Consider the following 5,899-nt stretch of genomic DNA (forward strand, 5'->3'; position numbering starts at 1 on the left):
GACACCACAATTAGCAACATTCCTTAGGGAAGGCTTTAGGTGAAATCTTTACCAAGATAACTCCAGCGAAGAGATTGATGGATTTAAAATACCTCATTCTTGACAACATGTGAATCATGAAACATGAATGGAAATTGTCAAGAGTGACATAACACCATCTCAAAAGATAAGGTAAAAAGAATTACACCTTGGAATGCAAGATGAAGAATACTCGAGCTCCTCCAAGAAGAATCTTGACGAACATCTCAAGAATGACTTAAATGCTTGATGAACCACCATGTATAGCCTCCACGAAGAACTCCGATAAAAAGAGAATGATAGAAAGAAAAGAGAAGTTGAAAGAACAAGGTGAAGCCTTGCAATGGTTTAGATAGATCTTCGTGATGAGACATCCAAGAAAACTTGGAACTCCGGAAAAGAAAGGTGAGCAACTTGAATCGAGAATTGATACCATGAATGAACTCCGGAAAGAATTGAATCACCTTGAGAAAACAAGAATAAGATTTACTATATGTTTATCCTTCATCAACTTAAATTGATGACAAGCAATAGATTTGGCATACTACTTATTCTCATTGAAAAGGATTAAAGAGAGATCTCATGCAATCTTGAGAAAATCTTCAACGAACCACCAGTATGATTTCGGAAAGAACGAATGAATTGATATGGTAACAAAGGAAAAGAAATCTTGAATGAACCATTGCAAGAATTGAAAACGATTGAAGAGAAGTGAATGAATCATCGGGGAGAATTTAGAAAATGAACGAAGATACTTGAGGGAATTTAGATACAAGATAACAAAGAGATCACGAGCTGACTAGCATACTTGAATGATGCACCGGTAAGATTTAGAGAACGAGAGCTGAAAGATGAGAATGAATAATTTTGAGATGATGGGCTCTGGAGAATCAAGAACCAAAAGAACTCATGAAATGCTTCGGATGGTTAAGAAAAGAATTCTCACAATTGAAAACAATTATGCGAGGATGGCATAAGCTAGAACCATGAATCTTCGAGAGAACGGGCCAAGATTTAGAGAAACTCTTCTTCGGTCTTCAAAGCTGAGAGTGACGAGGAGGAACACCACCAAATTCTTGAGACACTTCGGATGAATGAAAAGATAGAAGGTTGAGCCAAAGCTGAAGATAATTTAAAAGCGGTCTTGGAGAAGGAATATGACTGATGATAATTCATTCTTACGTCAAACTTTGAAAAAGAATTTGAGAATAACTCCGAAAAAATTAGAAGAATCGGGTAAGATCCTGGAAAAAGACCTATGGGTTAGGGCCCACTCAAAAGAAGACACCGTTGAACGATTTTAAAAGAGAGGTTGCACCGGTTGAATTAAATGGCTCAAAAGAGATAACAACCTCGAAATAGCTTGAACAAATTAGCAATGGAAACGTGAATCTTCTGAGATAACTAGAATAGAGGTGAATAAATAAGAGAGCCTTGGATAAGAAATTGCCACGTGGGAAAGCATGTGAAACAACAGTAAGAGATATGATTAACTCCGAAGCTTGAATTGACTCCACAGGAAAAGAAAAGAGAATGAATAATGATAAACTTGTAGAGCATCTTCGTTAGCAATCACCGAATAAGAACATTGAAGGAAAGAATGAAGAAACTTCACATCCATAAGATGAATACTTGATTAAGAAATCTAAGTCCTTGAAGAAAAAATATGGGATGGTGGTAAAACAAAGGCAACTTGGGACGGATGAAACGAACGTTGTTGAGAAAATGGAGAATTAATCTTCTGAATGTTGAAATGACCGGATCCACTTGAAGAAAACCACGCCGGTTGGAAAAGAATTAACATGACAACCTCGATGATCAAGAAGGATTAGCACTCCTATAGAAATATGAGAACACTGTTTAGGAAAAGGTATGGAATCAGCACTTGACTTCGAAGCAACTTGAATACCACAAATAAAACAAAACAAAGGATTTGGCTTGCAGAATAAGCCGGAAACAAACATATGATAGAGATTTTTCCCAAAGTGTTCGTGATAAGGCCCCACAGGCACGACGTACAGCGGACGTCATGAATGACAAACGAGACATCCCCGAATCAGCATAGCGAAGGATTCTTTAAGACGCCTCGCGACCACTGTAAATCGACCGTGAAAAGCGAACCACTAGATGTTGGACCCCAATCTCAAATCATACATCTGTCGGAAACAAATCCTGGGTAGCTACTTGAATTCCTACCTATTAACTCCCGAGACTTTCTAGTTATGCAATATAGTGTTAGGGATACAGGGAGGCACAAATATTTCACACAACTAACAAATCCTACACTCCAACTGTATACATTCGTCCACAATAACCAAAAAAACTCCGGAAATCATGTACCTCGACCTTCGAAAATCATCTGATATACGAGCTGTGGCAATACTCCCGAACTCCCTCCCTAGTACTGGGTGGCGTCGAGGTTATCTCACCACTAACTGCATATAAGAGATTTTCGATGTCGGCGAGCTCAGGTATACTGGAACTGCAACAATAAAATTGTGACGACAACACCTCGGAGCTCAACTCCCCGGGACACTGCCACAACCCCTAAATGTCAGGAGGCACCAAGAACAATGTTCTCATCACAACAATATCGGAACGATCCCAAGATACCCGCATGATCCTAAAAAAATTGAGTGAAAAAGGATAGACGAGTGGAGAAAACACCTACGTCAGGAGTCCTTACCAGAGCGACGAAGGGGGTAAGGAGTAAAAGAATTCCTACTCTTCAATATATAACTAGACTCAAAATAGTTTTCTTCTAGACTCAACAACAGCAGCGGTTCGATCAATCAAGGGGGCTCCTAAGGTCGGTAAGGCTCTGATACCAACTTGTAGCGCCCAAGATGCGATTCTATCCCAATCACGTGAAGAACTCATGATTGGGGCACAACTACAATTCGAACGCATAGCAAGGTGGATATCATTACAACATACCATGTACTGAATAGATGAGAATACAAGATAAAGGCTTACACTCGCCACAAGCTACAACATGAATACAACAGTTCATCAATACATAGCATTCACCATACAGAAGAGCAGGATCCGACTATGGATGAAATCAAACGAAAAAGAAGAACGACATCCACCCTGCTAGCCCAGGCTCCCCGACCCGGAACCTATTTCCCTTCATTGAAGAATGTGACGCCCCCGATTCAATCGTACACTAATCATACACGCAAACGTGTACGATCAAGATCAGGGACTCACGGGAAGATATCACAACACAACTCTACAAATAAAATAAGTCATACAAGCATCATAATACAAGCCAGGGGGCCTCGAGGGCTCGAATACAAGTGCTCGATCATAGACGAGTCAGCGGAAGCAACAATATCTGAGTACAGACATAAGTTAAACAAGTTGCCATAAGATGGCTAGCACAAACTAGGATACAGATCGAAAGAGGCGCAGGCCTCCTGCCTGGGATCCTCCTAACTACTCCTGGTCGTCGTCGTCAGCCTGCACGTAGTAGTAGGCACCTCCAATGTAGTAGTCGTCGTCGACGCTGGCTCCTGGCTCCTGGACTCCAGCATCTGGTTGCGACAACCAGAAAGAAAGGAAAGGGGGAAAAAGGGGGGAGAAAGCAACCGTGAGTACTCATCCAAAGTACTCGCAAGCAAGGAGCTACACTACATATGCATGGGTATATGTGTAAAGAGGCCATATCAGTGGACTGAACTGCAGAATGCCAGAATAAGAGGGGGATAGCTAATCCTGTCGAAGACTACGCTTCTGGCAGCCTTCGTCTTGCAGCATGTAGAAGAGAGTAGATTGAAGTCCTCCAAGTAGCATCTCCAAGTAGCATCTCCAAATAGCAACTCATAGCATAATCCTACCCGGCGATCCCCTCCTCATATCCCTGAGGAAGAGCGACCACCGGTTATATCTGGCACTTGGAAGGGTGTGTTTTATTAAGTATCCGGTTCTAGTTGTCATAAGGTCAAGGTACAACTCCAAGTCGTCCTGTTACCGAAGATCACGGCTATTTGAATAGATTAACTTCCCTGCAGGGGTGCACCACATAACCCAACACGCTTGATCCCATTTGGCCGGACACACTTTCCTGGGTCATGCCCGGCCTCGGAAGATCAACACGTCGCAGCCCCACCTAGGCAAAACAGAGAGGCCAGCACGCCGGTCTAAACCTAAGCGCGCAGGGGTCAGGGCCCATCGCCCTGAGCACACCTGCACGTTGCGTGGGCGGCCGAAAGCAGACCTAGCCTAGAGGCGTTCCAGTCCAATTCGGCGCGCGCCGCTCCGTCGCTGACGTCTGAAGTGCTTCGGCTGATACCACGACGTCGGGATACCCATAACTACTCCCACGTAGATGGTTAGTGCGTATAGGCTCGTAGCCGACTCAGATCAAATACCAAGATCTCGTTAAGCGTGTTAAGTATCCGCGAACGCCGAACAGGGCCAGGCCCACCTGTCTCCTAGGTGGTCTCAACCTGCCCTGTCGCTCCGCCACAAAGTAACAGTCGAGGGCCGTCGGGAACCCAGGCCCACCTCTACCGGGATGGAGCCACCTGTCCTTTCAGCCCCCTCGTCAGAATCACTTGCGGGTACTCAATGAGCTGACCCGACTTTAGTCACCATCTGTATAGTATGTATGTATGTATAGTATATACCCGTGATCACCTCCCAAGTGATCACGGCCCGATAGTATAGCAAGGCAGACTGACAAGAATGTAGGGCCAATGATGATAATCTAGCATCCTATACTAAGCAATTAGGATTGCGGGTAAGGTATCAATGACTGTAGGAACAATGACAGGCTATGCATCAGAATAGGATTAACGAAAAGTAGTAACATGCTACACTACTCTAATGCAAGCAGTATAGAGGAGAATAGGCGATATCTGGTGATCAAGGGGGGGGGCTGGCCTGGTTGCTCTGGCAAGAGAGAGGGGTCGTCAACTCCGTAGTCGAACTGGGCAGCAGCAGCGTCGGTCTCGTAGTCTACCGGAGAGAAGAGGGGGAAGAAATAATGAATACAGAGCAAACAAAGCATCACAAAATATAACAAGGCAATACGCGGTGTTCGGTGTGCCCTAACGCGGTAGTAGGTGATGCTGGCGAAGGGGGAAATCATCCGGGAAAGTATTCCCGGTGTTCCGTGTTTTCGGGCAGAGGAGCCGGAGGGGGAAAGTTGCGAGTTTGATATGTTAGGGGTGTGTGGCGGACGAACGGGTTGCGTATCCGGATTCGTCTCTTCGTTCTGAGCAACTTTCATGTTGAAAATATTTTAATCCGAGTTACGGATTAAAAGATATGATTTTCTAAAGATTTTATTAATTTCTGGAATTTAATTAATTATTTAATTAATTCGAAAATTGGAATTATGACGTCAGCATGATGTCATGCTGACGTCAGCAGTCAGCGTTGACCGTTGACCTGGTCAACCTGACATGTGGGTCCCATGGGACCCACCTGTCATACACTGTTAGTTTAATTAGGGTTTAGGTTAATTGATCAGGTTAATTAAACTCAACTAGTTAATTAAATTAATTAAACCGGATTAATTAACTTAATTAATTCATTAGATAATTAACTAATTAATAATTAATTTTATTAAATCATTTATTTATTTATTATTTTTATTTCTAATTCCTCTTTTTTTTTTAATAAAACGTTATGGGCATGGGGCCCATCTGTCATAGGCCCCAGGGGCCAAACGGGCAAACGGGCACGGGTGTGGGCACCCGTCGAGGCTAACCCGGGTGCGGCGGACGGAGCCCAGGGGCGCCGGACGCGGGCGCCGACTGACCGAGGCCGCAGTTCGCGGCGGCGGCGAGCGCAGGGGACGGCGTCGCGCGGACGCGTGCCCGAGGCCACCAGGGGAGGCGGGCTCCGGTGAGCCGTGGAGCAGCGGTGG

Source organism: Triticum dicoccoides, chromosome 4B (assembly GCF_002162155.2).
Source record: "Triticum dicoccoides isolate Atlit2015 ecotype Zavitan chromosome 4B, WEW_v2.0, whole genome shotgun sequence".
Lineage (NCBI taxonomy): Eukaryota > Viridiplantae > Streptophyta > Magnoliopsida > Poales > Poaceae > Triticum > Triticum dicoccoides.